This window comes from Cupressus sempervirens, chromosome 4 (assembly GCF_028749045.1).
Source record: "Cupressus sempervirens isolate cs-2001-9-10 chromosome 4, ASM2874904v1, whole genome shotgun sequence".
In the NCBI taxonomy this organism is placed as follows: Eukaryota; Viridiplantae; Streptophyta; class Pinopsida; order Cupressales; family Cupressaceae; genus Cupressus; species Cupressus sempervirens.
Window position 1 is genome coordinate 195,894,939 of NC_143121.1, and position 11,613 is coordinate 195,906,551.

The 11,613-nt window shown below is 31.6% G+C and overlaps 1 pseudogene; it reads right to left on the reverse strand.

Annotated features, from left to right (window-relative positions):
- Positions 1-9,661: 9,661 nt before the first annotated feature.
- Positions 9,662-11,089, reverse strand: LOC149560660 (jasmonoyl--L-amino acid synthetase GH3.5 pseudogene; annotated as a pseudogene).
- Positions 11,090-11,613: the final 524 nt, after the last annotated feature.

Consider the following 11,613-nt stretch of genomic DNA (forward strand, 5'->3'; position numbering starts at 1 on the left):
TTTTTGATAAAAGTATAAATACTACTAGGACTATGTAAAGAATGCATACACATATAGACAAGTATGACATAATGGAATGTGTATAAAAAAATGATAAATATGATATGTAGACCTTTTCTAAATCTTGTTTTTAATGTCTTTTTGCTTTCTTCAAGCTTCATCATTTGCAATAATTAAGCTAAAGATTTAATTTCCATCTTAAATACTTGTTTAAGTTCTTTGATTCTCACATCTATGTCCAAATATGAGTAAAAAATCACAAAAATATGGTCATAGTCATACCGTTTAATTAGTTTCCATGTGTGATATTAAAGTCACTTGGATTCATAGAAATGGGAAAAATACCTTTACTTAAACCTTCTGAATTGAATGTAGAAATTTTAGATATCTTTCTAGAGTATCAAATAGTTCATGATTTTGAGCTCCAAGTAGAAAGTTATTACTTCTAGAAGTAAACATAAATTTTAATATAGATTTTTTCTTATAGTTTTAATAGTTTTTAAAGTTTATTTTGTAATTAAATAACTAGTGAAATTTTTATTCATGTTTCCAAGGGATAATGGTAACCCTTGGGATCCATTAAATTTGTATAAATGGGGCTATTTTTGAATTCAATGGATCAATTTTTGGGTTGCAAAAATCTATTGCTGCATTTCTATTATTTTTAACTAAATCAAAATACCATAGGTTCTACACCAAGCATTGTAGTATGAATTCCTATTTTGGATCACATGTACTCTCAAGGGGACACTTTTGTTTCCCTCTTAATTTTAGTGTTTTCCTTCCTCTTTTCATGTGGAGGAAGGACTTCTTTCATAGCACCTATTTCATTTTTGGTATTTGTCCTTCTAAGATTTTTGGGTGTAGTTTTATTTTTTATTTTTTATTTTTTCCTTTTGTGTTTATTTGTTCAATGCTAGGTTTGTGATAGGGTCCTTGTCCACAAGTTGGGTGGAGACCATAATTTTTTCCTATTATAAGAATAATCTATAATCTATTTGGTTGTTTTCCATCTTCTATAGTGGCATTTGTTTCATCTCCTCTATATTCTTGTTTCTTTGACTATTGCTAAGGTGGAATCAAAACCAATTAAGGCGAGTTCTCTTGTGGTAGTTATGTCTAGGGGTGGGTTTATTTTTTTTCCTTTGGTTCTCACTTCACAAGAGGATAATTCTATGGAGGTATTTATTTATATGTGGATGGATATTTCTTGTGGTAGTATGCTTCCTTTCCTTAGATGTTTCTACTAGAGTAAGGGTTTAATCTAGAGGTTTCCTCCTCCATTCTCTAGGAATAATCTAAAGGGTGGTCCTTATTGTTTGATGTTTTATGATTCCTTTCAAAATGTTCTAGAAGTCTTCTTCTTCCTTGGCCCTTCATTCTCTGGTGGAATGATTTCTTTCTAGTTGTTGGTTTGTGGTTACCACATTTGCCACTTTATTTTTAAAATGTAAGTTGTGTTAGTTTTGGATCCCATATTTCCTATTATTTTAGCTCCATTAAAATTCTATTTGAATTCAATTATTTTAAATTACTTTCTTCTTATCACTTTGACTTGATGCTAGTTTTATTGTTGGGTTCAGTCTATTTAATCCTACTTGATTTAATCGTAACATCTTGTTGCCTCATTTACATATAGATTCCTCTTCGCTATATTTGTGAGTCATGATTTATGGAAAACAAATATTATAGTTTCTAGTTTTGTGTTCTTCCAATTTTATTTTTAAAAATAGGCTAATAGTAATGCAACATTAACTATATTTACCATTTATTATTTCACTTTTTCTCTTTCATAAGATACCAAAATCTCAACCATGGATCAAGAAACAAGAAGAAATTTTATATGGTGGATTGGAAGTGAGTCTCTTAGCCAAGGAAACTAGTTGTGTGCATATTGTATCTTGAAGAAAACCTATAAAATACTCATCAATTTATTTTCTAGTTGAAACTTGAATAGCTATATGCCATTTGTTTTAAATCTCAAGACCAACTAGGTACTTTATTTTAACTCCAAAACCATATTTTTTTTATAAAGTTCCTATATATTTACCAATAAAGATAATTCTATCAGTCTATCATTTGGGAATGATATACCAGACTTTTATTCAAGAGAGCAATTAAAACATTATCATTGGTCACCTCTAGCCAAGTCCTTAACAATCTAGAAACATACCTTTGATCATATTAATCTCCACATTGGAGTTTCTTTACAAATTAATGAGTCCATGCAAAGGAAACACGAGTCTCCAAATTATGTTTGAATATTGATAACCATTATTTTTGTTGAATGTATAATGTGGTGAGTGTGGATAGAAGAAGACAATTTATTTTAGAATAATATCCACAGAGAAAGAAAGGAAAGGTAAAATATAAAATGCGGAGTTAAAACACTCAAAGGATCAATATCTACTCAAAATGATCCACATCAAGAGTTCATTCATTTGGGGAAGTTTATGATGATTATGTAGGCATAGCTATAAGAATGGTGTGATATTTAAGATTTAGCCCTAGTTATCTCTTATAAAATAAAGTGAGGAAAATATAACTAAGAATGCATAAGAGATATACATGATTAAAGTGATCATAGAGTTATATTCATAGTATTTTGATGAAATTGTTGATATTTTGGAGATATAATGTTGTGTTTACTTTGTATATTCTAAAATGAAGATTCTATTAGATAAATAGTTTGGTTTTTAATTTTTAAAGTTGGAGAATAAAAAACCAAATGCGATGAATGAATATGAATTTGTGGGGTTTAGCAAGTGGAGAAATAACCCACCAACAAATACAAGTAATTTATTGGATTGGAGTAATACAAATGACAAAGCCAGGGCTATTATATTATTGAGGGAAGATTAGTTTGCATTTTTATGAATTGCGTTTTCTAAATTATGCTTCAATTTTTTTAGAACAAGCTTATGAGTACCTAAAAATGACAATTAGGGTGCATTATTAATAGGCTCATTTTCTTGTGAATCATAGCTATAGACCACCTTGACAAGAGGTACATACCTAGAAGTGTGGTAAATTTAGAAAAGGGAGACGCCTAAGGACAATCATAGATTTTATGCTTAGAGGATTAAAATTGTTAGTAAGGACAAAATAAATTTTAAAAGTGAAACAATTATTGTACTTCACTTGGATAATTAGGTGCATGCCATTTTCTATAAATCCTTTGAGAGATGCACTTTGAAGAGACCATCTTGTAGGCTCAAGTCAAGCAAGACCTTTTTAATTCAAGACACATGACAAAGCATATAGATACATCTATTTACATTAAGAATTCTAGCATTAGAGCAATATGCTAAGTTTAAATGCTCTTGAAAAGAGACACAAATACCTTTAAGTTAGAAATGAGTAAATATCTAACTTAAAATGATAAAATTAAAATAAAATTAAATACGTACAAATTCTATTTATTATTAACATTAGTATAATTGAATTGAATATATTTAAGCCAATAGGCTTATTCCTAAGAAGATTGTCGCCGGATTGTCCTGATGTCCTCAAAAGCATTTAACTATCAGTGGAGATATGCCTTGCACCATGAAAAGATGAGGCTGTATAGTCCGTTTTATAATGTTGGTAATGAAAAGTTACATCGATGACCATCAGCCATCGATTTCATCCATCAATTGCTTCCTTCAAGAAAATTTCTCTTACTTGGAAATTTGATGGAGTTGGTTTGTACTATTACAACTATTATTATGTTGCCATTTTCCATAAAGAGGATAGGTAAGGGTGTATGCCTAATGTTTTCCATCTGGATAATTTTGCTGAAATTATTTGTCTCTTACCATGTCTTATAATAAAATGGGCTACGTTTTTATGCACGAATACTATTTGGTTTAGTTTTAGCTTTACGATATTAATTTGTATTTATCCTTACATTTTTCAAATTTGGAGAAGATAGTCCATTAGGAATTATTGAAAATAAATGAAATATTTTTTAATAAATAGAATTAGCTAGCTTCAAATTAAGGGCATATGTAATTAATTATACAATTATATAAATCTATTATATATGGTTCAATTTTAACCTTTATTATAACATTTATAAATTTTAATTTCAATTTTTTGATAAATAATTCATGTTTTATTTTGTTTTTATTTTAATTTTTCATATTTAATCTATTTACATATAATTTTGACTTTAAAAAATAAAAATATATTAGCGCAATGTTTGTCATATTGAAATTTACACTATTGATCTTTTGAAATTCATTTCTCCTTTCTATAATTGTACTTATTTGCTATCATAAATGTTGCTCTACTCCCTTTTGACTGAATGTATGGTAATCAAATAAGATATTGCATGGTAATCAAATAAGATATTGATGGATTGATTGATTATATATTGATTTAGTAATAAATATATTTCTTATGATATAATGCAATTTTATTTTTGTATGAATCAAAATATAAGATTTACTTACAAGTAAGATTAACTAAGGTCATTTTTACATTTGAAAAGTGGTTCGAAAATACATTTACGTTGTTCTAAACCAAATTTATAGTTTCAAAAATGGGCAAACTATGACACAAGAAACAAAAAATATAAAGGCTAATTTTTTGATCATTATAGGTAGAATTTCAAAATTAAAGAAAACACAGTTAAATAAAAAATCTTGCATAACAATATACATTCATTGAAAACTATATTCATTGAAAACTAATATTTAATTCTAAATAAAGAATGAACTTAAGTATAACAAGTGCCACATAGTGGCTTGTATTTACCGTTAAGTTATAATAGTTTTAATTAGATAATAGATTAATTAGATAGAATAGTACATTAAATCTTATAATTAATAATTATAAGGCAACTAATTTATTGATTGGTAATGATAATGTATAATATAATTTAATTATAATTTTAATATTTTCATAATATTTGAAATGTTAAAAATTCTTATATTCAATTTATAATTTTTAAAATTAATAATTCTATTTTTCATAAATTGTTAGCATTTAAAGTATTAGTATTTTTAAAATGTATTAAAATATGTTTGATCTATTTCATTTCATAAAAATATCGCCACATAATATGGTTATGCTTCCTGGAAATCTGCCTATAACACCCCAAAGGTATGAGCCAATAAGAGTGAAGTAAAATAATTTTACGGATTTTGAAAATTAAAAATCTCTCATATATACATTAGAAAAAATTAAAAAGGAAGTTCAAAAATAAAAATACTGAAATGTAATTGGTTGAAGTAAATAAAATTAATCACAATTTAAGTAAAACTGATTGTAATAGTATATTGCCTACGGCAAATAGAATAAATGATAAGATACTATAGTGCACTTTTCACCAGTAAAGAAATGACAATTATATGAGAAATTATATTTTAATAGTTTTATTAGATAGACTAGTATATTAAATTTAATAATTATAAAAGAATCAATTTGTTTTATTGTAATGATAATTTTTTTTTTTGGCATTGCAATGATAATATTTAATAGAATTTGAATTTGAATTTTAATATTTTTTATAAAATCATAAATATAACAATACTAATATTTAATTTCTAATATAACACTACATATATTTGATATTGTGATAAATGTCATCAAAATTTCATATCAAATAAACTAATATCATATTAGTATCATATATTTAATATAATATAAAATATCATCAAATATTTAATACAATATCATATATTTAACATTCAAATAAACTATAAATATCATCAAAATAATACAATACTATCTGCTTAATTCTTGCACCATTCAAAGGTGCAAGTGCTAGTAAATATCTACAATAAAAATACAAACTATTATTAAAAAGGAACATGACATCAAAACATAATGGAAATCCTTAATAAGGCGTTTTTCTTCTCTTGCCATCCGCACTCCTTGGAAAGTCTGAAGTACATCAAAAGAAACTACTGGGATCAAGTAGAGAGTAAAACTAAACCATAAAAACACAGATTAGGATGTGTTAACCGGCCAACCAACCGAATTACCTATATTGTAATTTGAATATTAAATAAAAATTAGAAAAGCTGTTTGGAATCATTTTTAAAATTAATTTAAAAATTGTTAAAAAAATCTATTGTCAGAATTTTAGTCGGCTGCATAGACGCTTTCGCGTTAACCGATCTCTGTTTGAACACACGCATGATATTGAGCAAAACATGAACGTAATTTAGAGGGCATATAAGCTTTAATTTGAAAATCATTGCCTTCCTGCCACTTTCACAGTTCACGACAGACACTTTGATATCTCAAATGCATTTCTCGTAACTCCGCGTAAAACTGAACATTATCATAAAAACACGTCGAATCATACAACAAGGCAAATGTCATACACGTATTCTTTTTATAACAAGTGCCGCAAGTGGAAGAGGAATTAGAGTTGCACCGAAATTGGTATTCCCTGTTATACCAATTTCTTTTCTTTCGTGGAAAAGGTTTCATAATCCTCAACACGAATATCGTTGAAATTTGATTCTAAGACTGCATCCTCATCACTTCTACGATTAAACCCACTACTTTCTTTCTGCTCTTGTGCAGACTTCATGGAAATTAACGCGAAGTGCCTTTCTCACATCTTCGAAAGACAACATGTAATGTGAGGTGACTCTGTATACGCATTATTTAAGGCATTAAAACCATGTTGGACAAGTATTAAACCGTTGAAGCCGATTGTTTCTTCTAAGAATAACTAGAGCACCAATTCTTTTGATTCTTCGCCACAAATATCAAATCGCATCTTCAGTCGTTGCAAAGCTATAATTGTGAGGATTGAACATAACGTACCACTTGTGGATTTCTGTGATTTTTTTTTCCATGGGGCAAACTGCGAATACGATGAACATGTCATTGCAGGTTAAGAAAGTGGTAATCTTCCTTCTCTTTGTTTCATGTATTCTGAATGTTTCTTGCACCCGCAAACTGGATGCCCATTATGGGGATAAGAATTACCATGCAAAGCTCAGTCCGAGCGTGGATGCGATAGAGTCGCAGTGTTCACCATCACAGCGGAGTTGCGAAGGCGAATTTCCAGAGAAAGCGTGCTGCCATCACAAGAAGAAGACGGCATTTAAATCGACGCCCTGATTCAGTTGTGTGATAAGTGAAATAAATTGCTCATAGGAATATCTGTCAATAGATATTGTACACGTGTCTTTTCTTTTCAGTTTCTTGTCAATCAGTTACAGATTGTGTTTACAAATCCTTAGCGAGTTTGCAGATAAATTGTTGTGAGATTTGTATATATAAAATCAATACTATCATTTATGAACAATTAATTAATAATTCAAGTGAGACATCTCGCTGCTTTTCTATCACTCTCATGATTGTATGTAATTCGATCTTGTTTATCTGCGTCCTATTTTACTTACTAGATCGTCTTTGCTTTTGTTTCGTCTCCTCTTTATGGAATTAATATTTTCTTTGCTTACTAAGGATCTGTAGTTAAATATTAACCGTTAAGGGGAGAGGATTCGTTTAGCAATTTTTGTTTCTAAATTAAGTTTTACAAAATAAGCGATTCAGCGAGTCAATCAATTACAGTAATAAATTAAATTCAAAATGTGTAGGTAGAATTCAAAGGGTCGTACCATCTCATGTGGTGGAAGGCCAAGAACTTCTTAACTGTAACAAGAAATCTCCATCCACTGGAGGCTTGTGTTTTTAACAAGCTGCCATCTGCTTGATCTGTACCCACTGAGTCTGCAAGTTTTGAAGTTGACTGATGAAAATATGAAGAATACTGCAGATTTTGTGGGAGTTTGACCTAATATTGGTGATTTCTATGCAGAGTAAAAATTGCTTCGTACTGTAAGAATGTTTCGATCACCTCTTTTTCTCTCTTCTGGGTATTCATATTCATCTTCTTGCGTTTGAGAATATCATCTCGTTGCACTTCAGAATTGTGATATTGAAGTTCGTTGTAGAAATATTTTTAATTGGTTCGTTTGATCTTATACATTTCGTATTAAAGATTTTGTCATAATTTTAGTTTCTTGATTATATGTATGTATCCAGTTTCTATGTTATTGTATCGGTATTTATTATTATTAAAATATAAGCATTCATGTGCGGTATTAGTGATACGCGGCTCAAAGTCAATGTATTATCATTTTTAATTTAAATGTGAAGGATTTTGAACGATGGTATATTTAAAGAAGAGATATCCAGACAAATAATTCTGTTTTTTCTCTTGGGTTTTTAAAATTTTGGCGAATCTCATGGTGTAGTATACAAGGCTGAAAAAGGAGAGTCGAATTACAAATATCCTAATCATCGGGAAAAAGATGCCCGTTTCCAGATTGCAAACAACACACATGAATTAAAAATCTGCTGAGAGAGAACGAAATTTGTTAATAAATATATAATGGTGGGTAAAATAAAATTTGATTGAGCGGATAAGTTTATTATGACGGAGATTTCTGTCCGAATATTCTGATTTCGCGGGGTTATCTTAGGCTGCCAAAAAGGAAAAGGTGCTGGTGCCCTCACAAAATTACATGAGGTGAAATAACTTATTAACTTTGGCGTGTTGGAATTAAACATAGATGCGGAATGGGCTGTGGGTGGAGGCCAGAAAGGGTAAATAAAATTAGTTTCTCCCCATGCAATCAAAATCGGTCAGAACAGTGAGGAAAATCGGCTAAAAAAATACTAGTTTTGATCATGTTCCGACGTATCTGAAAAACCCATCGAATACATTGAATGTCTAAGAAAATATACTCTAGATTATTGTTGGTAAACAGATTTGTCACAGTAGAATTTGCCCAACGAAATGTGTGGCAAATCATTCACAACAGTTGGATAGGCCCTTGGTATGCGGCCTTCCTTGGCGATTAGAGGGGCAGCTCCCTCGTATGATGTGATTTTTAAAGGGTTTTTCGAATAAAGAATCTAAAAACTTCAAAGGTCAAGAGAAAACCATTCAGCACGAATGCACCACGCGCCCTTATAACCTTCTTCGATAGACAAGATTGATAACAAAGGTGATGAAGAACTATGCTTGAAAGCAACCAGTATTACCAAACACATTCATTATTCATAAACACTCGCACAATATCCTAAGAATGTTTAGTACAACAGATAACAATTTTGATTTTAGAATAAGAAACCCAAAGCACATCTCATTTCATTTTCCTTGCACCAAGAAGATAATAGAGATTTTTCAATTTTAGAGATGAAAAGTGTACATACTTTCCAAAATTTATCTCTCAATCAAAATTTCAGCATAGTGTTCCCTTTTTTTTTTTTAAAACCAAAAAGTCCCCTTTACAAAGCCAAAAAGTGTCCTTATATAGACATAGAGGTTAATAACTACCTCTTCATGGTTAATAACCACCTCCAAAATATGTGATTTTGGGGAGGTTAATTAACGTCAAATAACAATGACCACTAATTGAAATGTATAGCTTGGAACATATCTTCAAATGGTCGAATCATTGACTTGTTGTGTTACTTGATAAGACTCTTCTTCATGACTATCGCCAAGTTGGACATATTGAATATGGACAAAGAAATAATCTTTCACAACATCCATTGCTCATGCACTAATTGCAATCTAAATAGTGATACTACAATCTTGACTCCCCATGCCTATTGCTCTCTTTCTCCCTTTCTCTTGCTTTACCATTTGAAGATCTAGATGCTTTGTTTGACTCCTCTCTCTCATGTCACATAATCATTCATTGAAATCCCAATTTTGCAAACCTGACTCACATAAGTACTTTTGATCTGTTGTTCTGCATAGAATGGACAACAAATCATTGTCACGCCTGCATTTATGCTTTCTAATGTGGAATTCCATCCATTGTGAGTTAAGAAAACACCCACAAAAAGGATGTGAGAGTACTTCTATTTGAGGAGCCCAGCTTACAAGAAAAGACAACAAATCATTGTCACGCCTGCATTTATGCTTTCTAATGTGGAAGTCCATCCATTGTGAGTTAAGAAAACACCCACAAAAAGGATGTGAGAGTACTTCTATCTGAAGAGCCCAGCTTACAAGAAAAGCCCTCCCCTTCACTAGTCTGGCAGCCCTCTCAACGACTATTTGTAAATCTTCTTATGTGATCTTATCGATGTTTTATGTGAGGAGGAGGTTCATTCAGCACAGGTATGAGTATCGTGGAGTAGAATTGTAAAATCCAGTCACTGTGACAACATCACCGAGCACGTACCTATAAAGTCCAGCACATGTTGTAACCACCGCCTCATAATCTTGCCCGATTTTTAGTTCTGTCAGACCCACAGTTTCAATTTGAGTATGGTGGGCATTAGCTACATTCTGAACCATTTTCTGGTTCTCATGTTGCAGGTGGAGTGGAATGAATTCAAAATATGCAAGTTTGGGTACCACTGTAAAAGTTGCATTCTCTGGTGGGATTGTGGGATTTGCATTGGCAGCAATTCCACCTTCAGTTGCACCGTAATCTCTACTCATCAATGGTAGGTCACCTAAATAATGTCTCAATTTTCTTAGGTATAGCTCCATGGAACCTGTCGTGACACAATGAATATATTTGACCTTGGGCCAAAGCCGTGGGATGATTCCATGCCAATTCTCCATGTCTTTTACATTTTTCGTAGATGACATCTGCCAAATGTGGATTTGGTTTAAGCAGTTTAGAGACGGCTTCTCTCACAGAAGGCACTATGATTCACTCACTAAGTTTTCCCTCCTTGATATCAGAACAAAGCTCTCGCTAGACTTGATTCAATGTCCGGAGAGCATCAACTATGGAGTATGAAAAAGAATTGATTGGAAATATTCTACTCCATTTGAATAAAGCAATGCATATAGTAGATGGCAATACAAGGATTGTTAAGAATCATTCCCCAATACAACCTCATCTGGACTGCACGGAAAAACCTGGCTTCTCTCCCTAAACATCTTATAAAATTCATTAGCAAATATATGTGAAGTCACAGTGCAAGCTACGAAGCCCCCTTCAGTGCGAATTTGTTTGCTGATATTCTCTGGAATTGACCCAGATAACTTGTTTTGGTAGAGAAAGAAATTTACGATCATGGAGAAAGACATCAACTTTGTGAGAATTCCACCAGACAACATGTTTATGGAGAGATCACAGTGAACCAAATCTGTCATGTTACCTAGTGACTCCGGAATCTCTCCCTCTAAATTGCATTGTTTCATCTGGAGATATTGAAGCCTTACTAAGTTCCCAAGCTCATGGCGGATCACCCCTCAATCTTAGGCATCATTCCGAATCTAGAAGGTATGTCGCTAGAGAAATCGTTGCTAGAAACATCCAAAGACAAGAGTTCCTCTAGCTTATAAATTTCTTGTGGCAATGAACCAACAAACATATTCTGAGACAAGTTCATCATTTGCAGATGGGTAAGATTGAATAGAGCAGAAGGGAAAGTCCCACCGAAATAATTCCAACTCAAGTCCAATTCAGTCAGATTTCTCAATTTCCCAAAACTAGATGGAATTTCACCTTTGATATCCAAAGACAGGAGTTTGAGGGAAACAATTGAATTGGAATTGGCGTCAGAAGTGACTTCAGTCCAGCTGCAGTGACCATCATTCTCTGCACTTGAACTGTTTCTCCAATCTCCGAGTTCACCATTAGTCTCCCAACTCTCTTTCATCTCTAACAAGATTTG